Genomic DNA, 18,933 nt, shown 5'->3' with positions numbered 1-18,933 from the left:
ATGCCGCCCCTCTCCACAGACTTGGGGCGGCTCACAGCCGATGTTGTTGCTGTTGTTGTTGTTATTTATTATTATTATTATTATTATTATTATTATTATTATTATTTATTGGATTTGTATGCCGCCCCTCTCCGCAGACTCGGGGCGGCTAACAACAGTGATAAAAAACAGCATGTAACAATCCAATACTAAACAACTAAAAAAAACCTTATTATAAAACCAAACATACATACCATGCATAAATTACAAGGCCTAGGGGGAAAGAATATCTCAATTCTGACGGCAGAGGTGGGTTTTAAGAAGCTTACGAAAGGCAAGGAGGGTGGGAGCAATTCTAATCTCTGGGGGGAGTTGGTTCCAAAGGGCCGGGGCCCCCACAGAGAAGGCTCTTCCCCTGAGACCTGCCTAACGACATTGTTTAGTTGACGGGACCCGGAGAAGGCCCACTCTGTGGGACCTAACCGGTCGCTGGGATTCGTGCAGCAGAAGGCGGTCCCTGAGATAATCTGGTCTGGTGCCATGAAGGGCTTTATAGGTCATAACCAACACTTTGAATTATGACCGGAAACTGATCCAATGCTACAACATTTTGAGCTGCCTGTTCAACCACATTGCTTCTTTAGATGTCTCTTAGTTTTCTTTCTTATTGAGACTTAGCTATCTTAAATTCCCTTTTCAAGAAGTCCTCACCAAGGCACCACATTTGCCTTTGGGACTTTTTTTTTCTTTGACATATTCATTATTTCCCTCACTTTATGAAAATCAGGCTTTCATGGTTTGTAGTAGTAGTTGTTTTAATCAAGAACTCTAACAATATATGGTCTTTTGCATCAAAAGTGCAATGAATAATACAGAAGAAACCCAAAATAAAATCAAATAAAGGCAGCATTTGTGTAAACAGCAAACACAAGAGTTTTCTTTGGCAGTTTATTTACCCCAAACTGTCATATCTTTGGATTGCTTTCACACATTTTATCCTGCGTTTATATCTTGGTCCTTTGAATAATTTTGGTGATTGAAATTTTTGCTTTTTATATGTTACTAAGCGTGTCATGATTTAATGTCCTCGTTGTTCTTGGACAAATAGGTGTTTCCTTTGTCTGAAATTATAAAAGTTCATGAATGGGATGTGGCCCCCAAGGGGCCACATCCCATTCAAAATATCTGACAGGTTCTGAAATTTGAAATTGATTCATTTGCTAAATACATTTTTTACCAATCTCATCCTTCTTTATCCCAAGATTGTAATCATTCCTTTGCATCAGCACACTTTGCCAAAATGTTTTTATGTACCAATGGCTATAAAATAATAAGCAGTCCATGAAGAAAGATTTTGAAATCTCTAATTGTTCTTTTTCCCACTGATCTAAATTCAAAACCTTATATCCCACTGCTTAAATAGATTAAAAATAAGGCAAATAATGCATGTGACCTGTACAATTATTAGATTTTTTTTTAAAAAAACTCTTGTTTTGTTTTTAAAATGCAATTGCTTTGGTTTATTTTGAGTTGCAGTATGTCATTCTTTTTAAGACAACTTCTCAAGAACTCTGAAATGTTTAATATGTATCAACATAAGGAATGGTGAATAAGTTTTAGAATTTCAAAGAAAGAATCCTTTCATGTGAATAATTCCCTTATGATTAGAAATTGTCATTGTTTCTTAGTAGTTTTGAAACCATTTTTAGATCAAAGACAGAACTGGAATGGGTTTATTTTCAGACTTTCTCTAATTGCTTTCTTTTCCAATTATTAGTTAAATATTATCCTATTTTTGTTTAATATTCAAAACATAAAATTTTACATATATTCACGAATTATATTTAATTTCAGTATTTGTGCAGTCATATGGATCAGATGACAGCATGAACATGCAAGAACAATAGCCTTGAAACTTATTATTTGAGGGGGGATAGAATAAACAGTACTTCAATACCAACAAAAAGCTTGTGTTTTTCTTCTAAGCTCCATTGGCACAAACTCTGTAACAAATTTTACAAAATTCAGTTGCTTGAATTTTAATAACTCATTAACACTTCAGGTGAAGAGCATTTGTCACTAGGATAGGTAATATTCAGAATAATTCAACTATTTTGAAATTCAAAACAAATAGAAGTATTGTAGGATGTTTACAGTTCCATATAACTTATTCAGTTGTCTTATTTTCTTAGCCATCATATTCAGAAATAGCACTCAACCATTAAAGGCTCCAAAGCAACCGAGATTAGATAATGAAAATTACTAGAATACTAGAAATAACTTGCAATTTTTTGTTATTGAGAATAATTTAAACTATCATATTAACATTGAAAATATTCCAACATTTCTAGAGAATATCCCTTAACCAAAATAAAAGGTGGATTTGTGAGTTCTCCTCTAAATCTCACTGTCTGAAAAGTTCATTCATCTTCACTCCACAAAATTTTACTGTTGAAGACAATATGTCTGTCAATTGGATCTGAATGTTTCACAAATTGGATTAAAATAGTTTGTTTTACGTGTATTTTATGAATTTTATCTGTAACTTTTTCCATTAACACTATTTTTAGTGTTTTAGAGTACCAAAGATCTAAAGATCAGAAGATTAGCTTCATCATGGGAGTATAGATACAATCCAGCATAAATGTAATATCTTTATTTTTAATATTTTAATTTTACCAAAAAGCAATTTAAAAACATTAGGAGAAACAATAAATAGCAAGTATAGAAATTTATGTGATTGTCTAGCAATGATAACATTGTACATGGTATTCAAAGATTTCATTAACCACAGAAGACACAGCTATTGGAATACCTTAATTATTACTTTTATCAGTATAACCATATAGGTCACATTCATAAAAATGATATAAATATCAAAGCTAAAATAGAAGTAAAATTTTCCCATCACATTAGAAAGTTTAATCAGGTTACCAAAATGGGGATTTGTTTTTACTACTGGTTTATATTATACATGGATATATATGTGTTGCCCCTTAACACTTTATGCATCTGCTGAAGTAGAAGCAGTCCAGGCAAGTTCAAGCCATAATAAATGTATTATTCTTTATGAAGTCACAAGAGATTTAGTTTTCTGCAACAATAGATTAAAACTATTACTTCTGGGAGCTGACTTAAAAATATATTTCTATTTAGTTATCTTAGATAATATGAAAAAAGTATGTAATGTTTGTATTTTACCACATTAGTTCCAGTACCAATTTGGAAAAGCAATTAATTTCTTGAGTAAGAATCAGAACAGTGTAATTATTTATTTTTACCATTTGCCAATGTCGTCTTGCAGAAGTTGCCAAAATGATACATAACAAATTGACCAATGAAAGATTAATATATAAATTGATCCCAAACCATTAAAACCAAATTTCACTTGAAATAAATAAACGATATTCCGATAACCCAAGAGAAATTAGGACAAATTGTGTGCTCGGGTACCCATTTCAAATGTTTTAATTATACACATTCAATAATTTGTCCCTCAGGTGACCAAAAATAATATTCCTATGAGGAGAATATTTTACCTGATCTTGTAGATTTCTTGATACACTTCTTCAAGTCCTCAAAAGGAAAATAATACAAGCACAATCTATCTTCTGCAGTACCTCTGAAAATTCTAAGCTGTTAACATCTTCCTGAAGAGAGACTTCAGGAATCTAAATGTATAAATCACAGAGAAAATGAGTTCTACAGAGCTACAAGTGTCCATTACATTCTTAACAAATACAACTGAAGCAAAAATCATTAGGTCAATCATCATGTGATACTACCAACTTGGATGCTGGTGCTCATTTAACAGCCACTAGCAATGTTCTGAATTCACAAGGCTCTTTCTAATAATCCTGTGGTTCAAGTGCAGGGAAGGAGGGAGGTGGAGGGAGGGAGGAAAACAGATCACATTCAGACACACAGAGAGAGGCACCCTTATATTATGAAATGCCCACATTATAAATTTGGAAACTGTATTTAAAGTATTTGTATCTCTATTAGCTTATAAAGGAAGTTTTTTCCAACCCTTATTTGCAGAATAAAAAGCAAGTAATGTATTGCAAAATACAAGTAATGCAAGTAATGTAAAAGCAAAATGTATTCATATTGTTCTTCATTAAATGATCTATGCACACATTTAAGTAATCAAGGCTAACAAGATGTTTTTCTCAAAGAAGAAAATTGTGTTTGTAGTATTGGATCTTGAATGAAATTAATAACTGTTTCAAAGTAGATCTGGGACTCATGGCAAGGAAATTCCAAATCTAAGGATGGGGGGAGGATATTCCAGGTCAAAATGTCATAGTCTTAGAACTCAGTTGGGGGAACTGAGTGCTGCATCTAGACTAGAGCCAGAAATTCAATGCTGTTGGCTAGCTTTCATTTCATGAAAATGAAATTCTCACAAGAAAGAAAATTAGTCTATTAGGGATTAGCCTACAAGATTTTACACAAATTTTCATTTTTCTTGAGGGTTGGGTTAGATTGCTGGGGGGGGGGGGTTGGTTGCATAGTGTGTTGTCAAAAACAATAATCTTTTTTGGATTATGATTCAATATATTATACGCTTCTTTGGGGAGGGGGTCCTTCCCGGCACCCTACAAGGAGGCACTCATGCCCTTTATGGGAAAGGTTGTTGAAAAGGTGGTGGCGCTCTAACTCCAGTGGTCCTTGGAAGAAGCCGATTATCTAGGCCCTCAACAGTCAGGATTCAGGCCCGGCTAAAGCACAGAAACTGCTTTGGTCAAAATTATGGATGATGTCTGGTGGGGTTTATCCTCTGTTTATCCTCTGTTCTCGACCTCTCAACAGCTTTCGATACCATCGACCATGGTATCCTTCTGCGCCGGCTGGAGGGGTTGGGAGTGGGAGGCACTGTTCTTCAGTGGCTCTCCTCCTAACTCTCCGGTCGATCGCAGTTGGTGTTAGTGGGTCGACATCTAGGTTCCTCCCTTGTGGGGTGCCTCAACGGTCAGTCCTCTCCCCCCTGCTATTTAATATATACATGAAACTGCTGGGCGAGATCATCCAGGGGCGAGATGCGCCAGGCAAGGGGGGCGTTTGCCCAGGTTTGCCTGGTGCACCAGTTGCGGCCCTACCTGGACCGGGAGTCACTGCTCACAATCACCCATGCCCTCATCACCTCAAGGTTCGACTACTGTAATGCTCTCTACATGGGGCTACCTTTGAAGAGTGTTCGAAAACTTCTGATCGTGCAAAATGCAGTTGCGAGAATAATCATGGGCATATAAATCCAATTAAATCTAAATTTAAATCTAAATCTTCCCCAGGTATGCCCATGTCACACCAATACTCCACAGTCTGCATTGGTTGCCGATTAGTTTCCAGTTACAATTCAAAGTGTTGGTTATAACCAATAAAGCCCTTCATGGCATCGGACCAGAATATCTCCAAGACTGCCTTCTGCCGCACGAATCCCAGCAACCAGTTAGGTCCCACAGAGTTGGCCTTCTCCGGGTCCCGTTGACGAAACGATGTCATCTGGCAGGACCCATGAGAAGAGCCTTCTCTGTGGGGGGCCCAACCCTCTGGAACCAACTCCCCCCAGAGATTAGGATTGCCCCCACCCTCCTTGCCTTTTGCAAACTCCTTAAAAACCACCTCTGCCATCAGGCATGGGAAAATTGATTCCCCTGGGCCGTTTCCGTTTTACGTATGGTTTGTATGAGACGTGTGATTGTTAGCCTCATCTGAAGCCACTGGAAGATTAAAAATGCTTGGGGGATAGTTCATCTTTTGAAAAAGGATGTTGGACATCATAGCTTTGATCGTCTTACTATCTTTTTCCCCCTACAATTTGCTCATATCTAGTCAATTAATTAATCCTGTGGGAACTCAGCCTTGACCTACAGAGACTCTATTGTAACTGAAATCCTGCTTTTATAGAATGCTGACTGGGTATTTAGGGGTTTATCTCTTTAATCCAATTGTATGCAGCCTGCCAAACTATCACATTTTGAAACAGTTTATAAATTGATTGCATTTAATAATGATTTATTATTCATTAATAAATTCAAGCGGGCTTTTCTCCTCCCAGTTTTCCCCACAACAATGTGACACTGAGAAAAAATAGTTACCCAGTCATTCAGGGACCTTCCATGATTGAGGGTCTACCCCCCTCCTAGTCCAAACTGGGTCTACCCCCCTCCTAGTCCAACATTTTAACCATTATATCTCACTGAATTCACAAACTATATTCACAACACTGTTAAGCCATGAGGTTGGAAAAGACTCTGCTATTGGTTTACAACCCTATAGAGAAGAAGGACAATGGAGGAGATCTAGTGACAATACTTTCAGCGATGAGTTGAAAACTGCTTTGGGATTTATTTTTTTTATTTTTTTATTTTTTTATTTTTTTATTTATTATTTTGTCCAATACACAATGAGGGTTTTAGTGGGTATATATCTATATACACATAGTAAAATACATGATGAAGGTTATAGAGGAGATACTCATAGTAAAATATATTTAAGAAATAATAGAAAAGTAGATATAGTAATAGAACATATCAATGAAAGAATAGAAGAAGAGTTATAGGAATAGAAGAAAGGAATAGGAGATATAGGAGAGCAATAGGACAGGGGACGGAAGGCACTCTAGTGCACTAGTACTCGCCCCTTACTCACCTCTTAGGAATCTGGATAGGTCAACCGTAGACAATCTAAGGGTAAAGTGTTGGGGGTTTGGGGATGACACTATGGAGTCCGGTAATGAGTTCCATGCTTCGACAACTCGGTTACTGAAGTTGTATTTTTTACAGTCAAGTTTGGAGCGGTTAATATTAAGTTTAAATTTGTTGTGTGCTCTTGTGTTGTTGTGGTTGAAGCTGAAGTAGTTGCCGACAGGCAGGACGTTGCAGCATATGATCTTGTGGGCAATACTTAGATCTTGTTTAAGATAAAGCTGGGGGTTATTTGAATTGCTGAAGAGCAATAACCAACAGAAAGATTGAGGCTTTGCAAATTAGCTCCTGGACTCTCACTCAGAAGGTGATATCTTATGACAAGCATGTGGAGGTGAAGAGGTTGAATACAAAATAATATGTCTGCATTCCTGGCAGACTTTGAGTTCAGTGCAATGAAACAGAAGAGATAAAATGAAGGAGAGGAAGAGGGGGGAACTGCTCTGGGCTTTTTTTTTTCATATTTGCATGTTCCCAGTAACTTCAGGAAAGCAATTCATACAATAGTTACTCTATATCAGCAGGACAACCATTCAACTTAATGAATGAATTTTAAACTAAAGCTAGCATTTTTCTTTCTCTTCTACGATATGGAATTCATTAAGATCTTGGGTTTAATCCCAAGCGTTGGTTGTTGTTGTTTTGGTTTGGTTTTGGTTTTAAAAAAGGAAATTTGGAAGAGAACAAAATATAACAGCAACAGACTAAATTGGACTATAGCAATCAGTGTCCTATGACTGTATAAACCTATCACCTATAAAGCCTTACATGGCTTAGGACCGGATTATTTATGGGACCATCTTCTGCCTCACATGTCCCAGCGACCGGTCAGATCCCAGGGCCTCCTCCATGTCCCATCGACCAAACAGTGTCAGCTGGTGGAACTATAGGGAAAGCCTTCTCTGTGGGGGCTCCGGCTCTCTGGAATCAACTCCCCCCCCCAGGAGACCCACACCACCCCCACCCTCCTGGTCTTCTGAAAGTCCCTAAAAAACATGACTTTGCTGTCAGGCCTGGGGCCTATACTGCTCCGACCTGAATTGATGAAAGATTGATAGATGAATGTATTATGATGAATGTTTATATGAAGGTTTTTATGATGATTGATTGATGGCTGAATGTTTTTAATTCATGGGATTTTATAGATTGTATAATGTTTTTTATCTTGTATGCCGCCCTGAGTCCATTAGAGAATGGCGGCATATAAATCTAAACAATTCAATTCAATTATTTAAGTTATGTAATTAATGTATGCCACAATTCAGTAAAAATATTATAAAGTATTAAAAACTATGGTCTCATGCAGACTATGAATGTCAGTTCCTTCAGTAGTCACATTGATTGTGGATAATAAGAGCTGAACTCAAACATGTGTGAAGAACTCTCCCTGAGCCATGCGTGCAAAAATGCTTCAGAATGAACACAAATGGGGAAAAAATCATATTTAGGCAAACCTCCACCCTGATTTTTTTTTCTCCATAAAAGCCTACAATTCAAGAATGGTACTGCTATATATAAACAGTTAACAACCTCATTTCCCCATGTCAGAGTATTGATGATGTTACCTACAATGGTAATGAAATATTTGCAAAAAGAAAACAAAGCTCAGAGAGTACCAAGACTTCAACAACTAGAAGAATGGTGAGTATAAGCCTAATTGATTTTAACAGGACTCATTTTTGAATACAGGGCTCCCTTGTAAATTAGTTTTTGAATTTCTTTTTAAATTAATGTGTCTTAAATAATAATTTGATTGATTAAACCTGGTATTGTCTAATTCGATATCAATCTCAAAGCTATATATAGTATCAATGCCTTTTGTTCATTAAACATACTCATCATCTCTTAAATATCAACTCCTCTCAAGCTGATCAACTGCTCCAGGAGATACTTTTATGGGTATCACCTGTATCATTCACAAACTACATCAGATAATGTGAAAAAACTTGATCTTGGAAGGAGCTAGAATGAGGATTGTTCAACTTAATATCAAGGATTCTGGGAGGCAGGTGACATATGAATGTCAGCAATTATCACTAGTGCAATGTTAGAATCAGTTTCATTCAGAGCAAGCTTTGTCTACTCCAACCCTTAAATCCTCAAAATGTTCTTAATTCATAGACTCCACTTACTCTTAAGTGATTGCACAATACATGGCAAGATAAAGGCCTTTGAATTCTTCTTCACAGTTAAGTTAAAAACAAAGATGATTATACTATTTTTTTAAAAGTTCTTAGATGAACAGTGCCTGCCTTTTGGAACATCTTGCTCTCCCCTCCTCTCCCAGTGAGATCGACTCCAATCTTTCTGACCTTTAGTAAGATCCTAAAGACTCAGATCTTCCAGTTAGCTTGGCGCTCCAATCAGGGAGAATCATAACAGAGATGGTTGATAGATTAATAATGTATCCCACTTTTCCTCTCGCTCCCATCCTGCTCATACCTCCCCATCTTTTAATTGGGCCTCAGTATGTGGCTTTGTGGCGTTTGTGTGTGTGGTTACATATTTTTGCTGATAAGTGAAAAGGAAGGGAGCCTAGTATAGATCTATTTCGGGCTTGTTAAGCTCTCATCAGCTAGATATACCCTTACTGGGATTTGAACCTGTAGACTTATGCATGCATGGCAGGATATTAACCTCTAAGCTATAGGCTTACCTCCACATCAGCTTTTTACCAGGGAAGAGCCATATACTGTAGTTGTTTTTCTGTTGAAATCACCCTGGTATTCCCAAATATGGGAGGAAGCAACTTTGCTTTTCTTTTGCCTTTTGGCCTGAAGCAGGGGCCATTTCCAAGGTAGACAAACTATAATTTATATAGATATACAGTATCTTTTTGCTCATAAGTAAAAAAGGAAGGAAGCCTAGTAAGCCTAAATTATAGTTTGTCGACTTAATATGATTAGTACAATTTTTATCTTTTATTATTCTAAGCCTCCCAGAGTTACCCTGAGGTAAGGTGGGCAGCCAATAAATTTTACAAATAAACAAACAGGAGGACATCAGACCCTTAGGAGATTACTGGAATTGTGCAGCAGTTAAAGACTATGATTACAGATTGGGGGATTTGTCTGCCTGCATGTGTGACTCAAGAATAAAAGGTGGAAAGAACACCAAGATTGAAAAGTGGCCCAGGAAGACTAAAAAAAGACTAGGCCCCTTACACTCCTTCTAGGCCAGGAGTGTCAAACTCACAGCCTGTAGGCCAGATGCGTCATGTGATGCTGCCATGACAACATGGTATCATAGGCTCAGGAATTCTGGGAGTTGAAGTCCACAAGTCATGGAAGAGCCAACTTTGCCCACCCCTGGTCTAGGCTATTCAGTAGATACAGCTGTAGCAGCCAGAGTTCTGAGTTTTCTACCTAACTAGGACTGGTAAAAATGTGTTTAGCCTAAGGATAATTAGATTAATTAAAAGTAATTCAAACTACAGTATATCCTATTGAGAATGGAAATAGAAAAGCCTGAATTAAGGACCTGAGAAATTAAGGGCCTTGTCCTGCAGGAGGGGGAGAGTGCTTAATAGGGCTTCTTAAACCAGTCATTGAAAATCAGACCTAACATTCCTCCATAAACTTCATTATTATTATTATTATTATTAATTATTATTATTATTATTATTATTATTATTATTAATTAGATTTGTATGCCGCCCCTCCGCAAATTCGGGGCGGCTATACACGTTTCAAAATATGCAAGGATGAGGTTAGGTTCTTACAATAGCACAGAAAATCAAAGAGGATTCAGGAACCATAATAAAGACCAGGTAGGACGATTTACATGACTGGAATGCATCGATTTTAAAAGTGCATCAAAATCGGCATTACCCAAAAAAGTGGGTTATTTTTTCCATTGGAAAACTGCACACAAATCCAATCATAGCAGGGACTTTTTCAAAAAGCAGTTTGGGGTAATAAAGGAAAATGTTGGGGAAGCACTCACTGAATTAAAGGATACAGTTTGTTCAAAGGTATAGACACAAGAGGAAGAGAAAGAAGCCATTGCCACCTACTCGTTTATGCAAGATGGTAGCAGCCAGGCATAAGGCTTTCATTGCAAAAGGTGCTGTATTATTCATTAAGTATACTGAGTGTCGATTCTAAACATGGTGAATTCTTCTTTGTGTTCCTTTTAAAACATATCCCTCTGAAAAGAATTGGGTTTTATTTCTTTGTTACACTAATGCAATTTCCTATAGGGCTTTAGTTTTGAGCCTTGAACGCTAGTTATTGTTTTCTCCATCTCACCTCTCCTGCTTTCAACTCCTTGATTTATCACATTAATACTTTACCTCTGTGGAGATTCTCAGTCATGAAGCTCATAGTTGTCTGAAAAGTGCTTTTTCCAAAAGGCAACTGGAATGTTTTTTTTTCTTCGAGGAAGATATTTCATCCCTTATCTAAGTAGCTTTGTCGGTTCTGGCAGGATGATGGGGGTGATGGAAGGAGTCTTCTGGTCATTAGCAGAGCTCTTGAGGGCACTTGGGAATCACTACATTAAATAGATAAACTCCCAAGTGGCTTCAAAGAGCTTTCAGGGAGAATGCTAATGAGCAAATGACTTGAAAGAAATATGATCCTTCCAAACCCCCACCCTATCCTGTCAGAATTAATCGTTCCATCCCAGAATTAATCGTTCCATCCCACCACTACAACAGGGGTGGGTTCTGATTTACCTCATTGCTGGTTTGCTTCCTCACAGGCCATGCTAAAAATGAAGCTTCTGCACATGTGCAGAAGCAAAAAAAAAATTTCTGTGCATGCACAGAAGCAAAAAACTAGATGCACCGCAAAGAGAACATATTTGGATGCATGGCCAGCTGGCCATCACTGCTGGCATGATGAGCAGGGGGATTTCCGGCTACCAATTCTATAGAACTGGTCCAAACTGGCAAAAACCAACCTCTGCCCCACCATCCTGCCAGAACCAATGAAGCTTCTTGGATAAGAGGTGAAAGGTCTTCCTCAAGGAAAAAAAACATTCCAGTTGCCTTTCGGAAAAAGCACTTTTCAGATAATTATGACCAGCGTGACTGAGAATCTCCACAGATGTAAAGTATTCATGTGATAAATGAAGGAGTGAGAATAGGAGAGGTGAGAAACTTACTGATGAGGTGGAGAAAACAATAACTAGAGTTCAAGGCTCAAAACTAAAATCTATAGGAAATTGCATTGAGACTTGAGAAAGTCTCTTTTTTATTGTTTTACAGCTGAATTCTGACACTTTTTGAAATAGTAATTGCTCTTCTCCCTTGAACATGGTCTTTAAGGGCAGCCAGTAATGGGCTGTTGGCCCCAAGCGGGGAGACACAGGGTGAATAGTAAGTTTATGCACTATTTATTGAATATTTAATAGTTTTTTTTGTTGTCCTTCCTTCTCTAGTACCTTAGTATGATCCTTAATTGCTTTTAAAATAGAAAATAATTAAATAGTATCTTCATTATCTAGAACTGAACTTTTATAGCAATTAAAGAAAATTGAGCTACTTGCCTAATCCGTTATCATATTGAACCTTGTGGGTTCAGAACAAGACCTTAAAATGTTACTGTGCTAAACAAATAGTGCTTTCTATTATTTGTCCTTTTTGTGGCTATTCAAATAATGTGACTTAATCAAGTGAAAAAGTGTCCAAGCACCTATTTGAAAACTTACCTTGGTCGGTAAACCACTCCCATCCAGTCACATGGCTTTTAAGCCACCACCCGGTCACGATTGTTAAGCCACTCCCACCTGGTCACATGGCCAGCAAGCCACTCCTTCCCAGCCACATGACCAGCAAGCCACACCCACAAAATAAGCCACGCCAAGTGTGGCAATAAACTTTTTGACAGACCATCACTGAGGGTAGCCCCCTGCAGAGTGTCTTATAATTAAAACGACAGGATAATTCCTCCCCCCACTTTACCCACCATTTCTTCCATCCCAGGTCAGCCTTGTGGGGTATTTCTTACACATTCAGATAAACTAATTCTACTTTATTGTAATGTTGCATTAATAGAATCATGCAAGTCTCAAAGTACATTTGCCTCTTGTCCCCTCAGGACCCCCAATCACCCTCATCACCTTTACAGCCCAAGAAACTAGAGGTAGTCCCTTCTGGGAAGTTTGTCACATCCATGTTCCTTCTGCAAATTAAGCTTCCCCCTGGCAGTGGTACAGTAAGACCTCACCTATCGCTGGTGTTACGTTCCAGACCCGGCCGCAATAGGTGAAATCCGCGATGGGGAATTTATCGACTGATAGTACTTATTTAAGTATTTATATTGTAATTGTTTGGTAAGTTTTCATTGTTTTAAGTGTTTATAAACCCTTCCCACACAGTATTTATTTTAGATACAGTATTTAATACAGTATTTACAATTTTAGATCTATTTTTTTTAAAAAACCTGCCGATTGAGTTCCACGGGCTGTTTAAATCTGCCAATCGACTTCCTCAGAAATCCACGAACCAGTGAAGATCCGCGAATGATTTTTCACATTATTATTTCTTGAAAACCCACGATGAAGTGAAGCCGCAGTAGGTGAAGCGCGATATAGCGAGGGACTACTGTACTTCTCTTTCTTCAAAGAGTATTCCCACATACCTCCATCTTCTCTATTCACATCCAGTTACAAAACGATCTCTCATCGATCCACAGAATGTCTTCTTAGGCTCACAATTCCTATGGGCTTTTATGTTTTCTGCTTTTCTTCTCTACCAGTCTGGCATTCTCATGAGCAGCATCCCTTTTTAAATGTGATAGCTCTTCTCAGTTGCCAACTCTCAATTGACCCTACCTCATTTTTCCTCACTTCCCACTTCCCCCATTCCATAGAGGTACTAATTTACAAAGGCATAATTGCGAACTTTTCGAAGGGGGGCAGGCAGAGAGAACAATGTAACAAGTCACTCTGGTTCACAGAAAATGAAAAAGTGTAAGTGAAAAAAGATTATCAGAAAAGAAGCGAGAATTGAAGAAATTCGGAAAGATTAAAGTTCACAGAGAGCCCAAATCGGCCAAGAATTCCAAGAACAGCTAAAAGAGCATCTTCATGTTCAAAATAAAAGGAAAAATAATCAAGATGCCAGCTGCTCAATGAAGATGGATACAAAGAAAATACAGAGCTACTCACCATTTTGATACAACAAAAAAGTATAGAGTACATTCAGAACCCTTTTTCTTTTGTCAATTTTGTTATGCCGCAATCTGATTCTACGGTTGTTGAAATTCATCTTTTTCTCAATCTACCTTCAGTACCCCATACGGGATTTTAAAAATGTTTGTAAATGTATTAAAAAGAAAAAACTCAAATATCCATGTTGGCCTACTTTATTGAAGCACCTTTGGCAGCAATCACAGCCTTGAGTTTTTGGGGTATGATGTAGCAAGCTTTGCACTGCTGGATTGAATGGGAAAATTGTCTGCCATTCCTCATTGCAATTCCTCTCAAGCTCAATCAAGTTAGATGGCAACATCTGTGGACAGCCATTTTCAGGTCCCTTCAGACTTTCAATAGTGTTCTAGTCAAGGCTTTGGACATCGACATTGTCCGTAAGCCATTCCTATGTTGTCTTTCTATGTCTTAGGATCATTGTCATGTTGAAAAATGAACCTTTGGCCTAGTCTGAGGTTCTGAGCACTGTGGAAAGGTTTGAAGATATCCTTGTACATTCCATTCAGTTTTCCGTCAACCCTGACTGTCTCCCAATCCCTGCTGCTGAAAAACACCTCCACAGCATGATGGTGCCACCACCATACTTCACTGTTGGGATGATGATCAGAGGTTTCCTTCAGGCATAATGTTTAGAATTGAGGCCAAACAATTCAATCTTGGCTTCCTCAGACCAGAGCTTCTTGTTCCTTGTAGTCTGAGAGGCCTTCAAGTGTTTGTTTGTTTTTTGCAAACTCCCAGTGGATTTTCATGTATTTTGCACTGAGGAGATGCTTCCATTTAGCCACTTTGCCATAAAGTCCAGAATGGTGGAGGGCTACAATGATGGTTGTCCTTCATTGTCTTTCCCATCTCCACACAGGATACTTTGACCCCATGGCTTTTGCTCTGCTACAGTATGCATTTTCAGCTGTGAGACTTTCTATAGAAAGTTAAGTGCTTTTCCAAATCATTTCCAATCAATTTATCAAGGTCAATCCCAATCAAGGTGTTGAAACATGTCAGCACCGATCAAGAGATATAGGAAGCACCTGAGCTTAATTTCAAGTGTTGTTGCAAAGGGTCTAAATATGCAAATGTGCTATTTCTGTTTGTTTGTTTTTTTTAGTAAATTTACACATTTTAAAATTCTGTTTTCTCTTTGTCATTATGGGGTACTGAATGTAGATTGAGAAAATAAATGAATTTCAACAACTGGCTGCAGCATACCAAAATTGACAAAAGCGAAGGGGATCTGAATACTTTCTGAATGCACTCTATACCCCATCACAGCTCCTCCGATACTAATGAAGCTTGCTATTGAACTGTCCAACCTTTGTTCCTTTTGAGGTCTGGAATAGTGAAATGGCAGATGACGGATGGGAAAGCAAATACTGGTAGTTCTCATTTAGTGACAATTGAGACTAGCAACTTAGTTACTAAGTGAAACATCATGATGTTATGATCACAGTGTTGTGGCCCAGCAGCTGCCAGCAGAGCTGGGGACAGACTCGGACAATGAGAAGGTTGGGGAGGAACTTGGGCCAGTTCTGGGAAAGGACACAAACACAGATTTCCATTTTTCTTTTCTTTGCTGACCTACAATGGTTGCAAATGCAATGACCAGTTAGACCAACATTCTAACTAAACAGTTGCTAAGCACTAAACAAGGCAATTGCTAAATAAGGACAATCTGTATCACCTATCTTCAAAAAGTGGAGAAAAGAGGATTCAACAATTATAAGCCAGACAATGTCTCAGTGTCTCTGAAAATTCTGGAGTACAATGCAGACCTTTTTATGATACATTCTCTAAATTTAAAGCAATGCAGTAATAACCATGAATCAACAAAGATTTGTTGCACTGAGCTCTCAGATTTCGATTAGGGAATTTCATTCATATATCATGGGAATCCTGTAAATACTGTATAACATCTTCAACCAAACCTCAGCTGACTAAGGCAAATAATAAGCACTGTTTATTACGTTGCTTGTTTTATAATATTTTAATAGAAGTTCATTTCAATGAATTAACTGGTATTTGTTTGTAGCCAGCTATGTGGCTTTCACTAGCTTGCCCTGGAGGAAATAACTGATTTGAAAGTAATGTGGGAGAATTTAGTATGTTCTTTTAAAAAAGAATCCTAAGTTTAGTTTCTCTTGACATTCCTTTCATTTAGACTATTTTAAAGGAAAAAGATTATTGGAGTGCTAAAATAAAAAGAAATTGTTTCCGTACAGTTTTTATAATGGGAGTTTTCAAATGTTTTAAATTTAATCTCTTTGGGCAATTTGTCTGAAAGTTGGTTGGTAGCATGAAGGATAATTGCAACACTAGATATGTTTGGGAGCCTAGGGTGAAAAACAATGGGCTTGTCTTCCTATTTTTTTCCAACGGCAAGAATGCTTAAATTTTTTCAAATATTTTTCCAACAAAATACAGAATATTGAGTGGCTGAGTTGTTTAAATTTTGCTTTGTAGTCGCCTCAGAAAACGCCAGTAAAATAATCCTAGTGAAGATATTTTGTTCTGAACTGGAAGCAAAATACATTTTCCATTTCAAGCATAGCCTTGACAATACTGTGACATCGTTTCTGATCCCATTCTATTACTCACCTACCAATTTTTAATCTAAAGTTAACACTTCACAATGAATGACAAAGCCATCTTGAGGATTATCTAAAGTTAATGTTTCAAGATGACATTGTCTTTTACAAATGTACGTTGTGTAAAAGAGAAAAAACTCTTGAAGGGAAAAACTGAATTCCTAACCCTAATCTTAACCATATACTCCAATTTTCAAATCAAACAGAGCTAGACATTAGATTTTAACTAACCAAAGCTATGAGGGTTGCCCGGAAAGTAAGGTTACCAGGCACATAGTTCTTGCGGGGAATGTTTGCAGGGGAGTTGGTATTGCTATTGTGTAGCAGAAAGCCAGCGGAAGAGGAGCCGTGTCAGTGGTCAGTCGACTGGTATTGTGCTGAAGGTTAGAGAGGAGCATTCTCATCCCATTTTCCTCCAAGTGCGAAGTGCACGCTGTAATACGCTACCTGAATGCTAAGGGCATGAACGCTGCTGTTATGGGTGCCCAAGACTTATGCGCAATGGATTCCCATGATTTTTCTTGACGATTGCTGAGTTTTGAAATTTTTGGCTGAAGGAGAATGGATATGGTGCCACAGTATTGACTGACATTTGCTCTCTGGAGTATGGTGATAAGCCTAAATTTCATCTCCTGACACTATACAGTTGTGAAAAGCCTTTCCTTCAATCTCAAAACAGTCAATAAATTCTCAGGCGGCACTGACTGTTGATTTTGTGCGCTTCAGTAAGCATCTTGGGCACCCATTGTGGCAGCGTTCATGCCCTTTGCATTCAGGTAGCGTATTACAGTGCGTACTTCGCACTTGGAGGGAAACGGAATGAGGACACTCATCTCATCTCAACACCAGTTGATGATCTACTGACCACTGGCATTGCTTGTTCTTTTCCACTGGCTTCCCACTACACGATAGTAATAGTAATCTCCCCTGCGAACATTCCCTGCGAGAGCTACAGCCCTTGAACCTTACTTTCCAGATAACCCTTGTGCATTCAACAAGCAGTTCTGATAGTCAACGTACGACCACAATTGAGCCCCGAATTTTCTGTTCACAGGTAGTAGTATCCTTCTAGTAAAGCAATATAATTGCAAAGGAGCACTTGAGAAAGCAAGACATGTGAATTAGGTATTATAAATATGATATCCCCAAGATTTCAGTTAGAACTGGTAAGAACCCACCTCTGGTATATTTGTGTATATGTATGTATGTGTGCATATATGTATGTATATATGTGTATATGTGTGTGTGTATTTTCAGATCTTACTCATCTCAAAAACACTTTGTTGGCTTGGAGTATGAATGACAAATTATTTAGATGCATAAAAACAATTATAGCTAAAACCTCAAGACCAGGGGTGGTGGTGCTGGTTCACTTCTTCCCGCACCACCTCCCCCTCAAAAAAGCCCCAAACAAGATGGTGACATATGTACACTACCAGAAAGCTTTTATGCATACACAGAAGAAAAAAACAGGGGGGGAAAATCCCCCAATTCTTTTTTCAAAAAAAAATTCCATACAAATATGGCAGCGTCCACAGACTGGCACTGAGAGAACTGATTCTGTGATATCATTGTGACATCACCAATGGCTTGCTACCGGTTCAGGTGAACCAGTCCGAACTTGGAAACCCACCTCTGCCCAAGACTGACTAGAGCAGGGGTAGGCAAAGTTGGCTCTTCCATGACTTTTGGACTTCAACTCCCAGAATTCCTGAGCCAATCATAATAGCTCAGGAATTCTGGGAGTTGAAGTCCACATGTCATAGAAGAGCCAACTTTGTCTACACCTGAGCTAGAGAATCCCACACTTTTTGCAATTTAGGAAGCTAAAATATATTAAGGAAGAAAGCAATGGTAAATCACTTGTGTAGCATGCCAAGAGAACTGCACAGGTCCCACATACCGTATTTTTCGCTCCATAAGACGCAGGTTTTTTCCTCCCAAAGTAGGATGAAAAATCAGCGGCGTCTTATGGAGCGAAGATGCAGGCAGGGAGGGGGGGGAGGCGCTGGAGCAGAGGGGGGGGCGGCGATATACTCACAAAAAGTGTCCCGCCTCTGTCGCCGCCTCTCCTCTTCCCAACTCCGAAGAGAGCCGCGCCTTTCGGCCTCCAGAAGTGCTGGGCCAGGGGACGCCTCCACCGCGCAGGTTTAGGAGGCGGAGCGGCACCGGAGGAGCATTGGCGGCTCCAAGCCTTTGGGAAGGCTACGGGAATTGCTTCAGGAGGGGGGAGGTCTCGAAGACCCAAAACCCAGTCAGTCGCTCGCAGCCGGTCGGAGCTGCCCGTCCGACACCTCCGTCTGACGCTGGCGCCTCCCTCCCTCCCTGCCTGCCTGCCGGCCCCTGCGCGCCCCAACCCCCCCCCCCCGAACTCCCGCGGAAGGCAGTCCCCGTTCCCCCCCCCCGCTTGCCAGCTTTGGTGTTTCTCCAGTGGAAGCAAGGCGGTTGAGTTGCTCCGAGGTTCTGCTTCCAAGCAACCGTTTGCCGCCTCCCCGCAAGCCCCC

The sequence above is a fragment of the Erythrolamprus reginae genome, chromosome 4 (assembly GCF_031021105.1).
Source record: "Erythrolamprus reginae isolate rEryReg1 chromosome 4, rEryReg1.hap1, whole genome shotgun sequence".
Classification (NCBI taxonomy): Eukaryota; Metazoa; Chordata; class Lepidosauria; order Squamata; family Dipsadidae; genus Erythrolamprus; species Erythrolamprus reginae.
Note: the sequence above shows the minus strand (reverse complement) of the source record.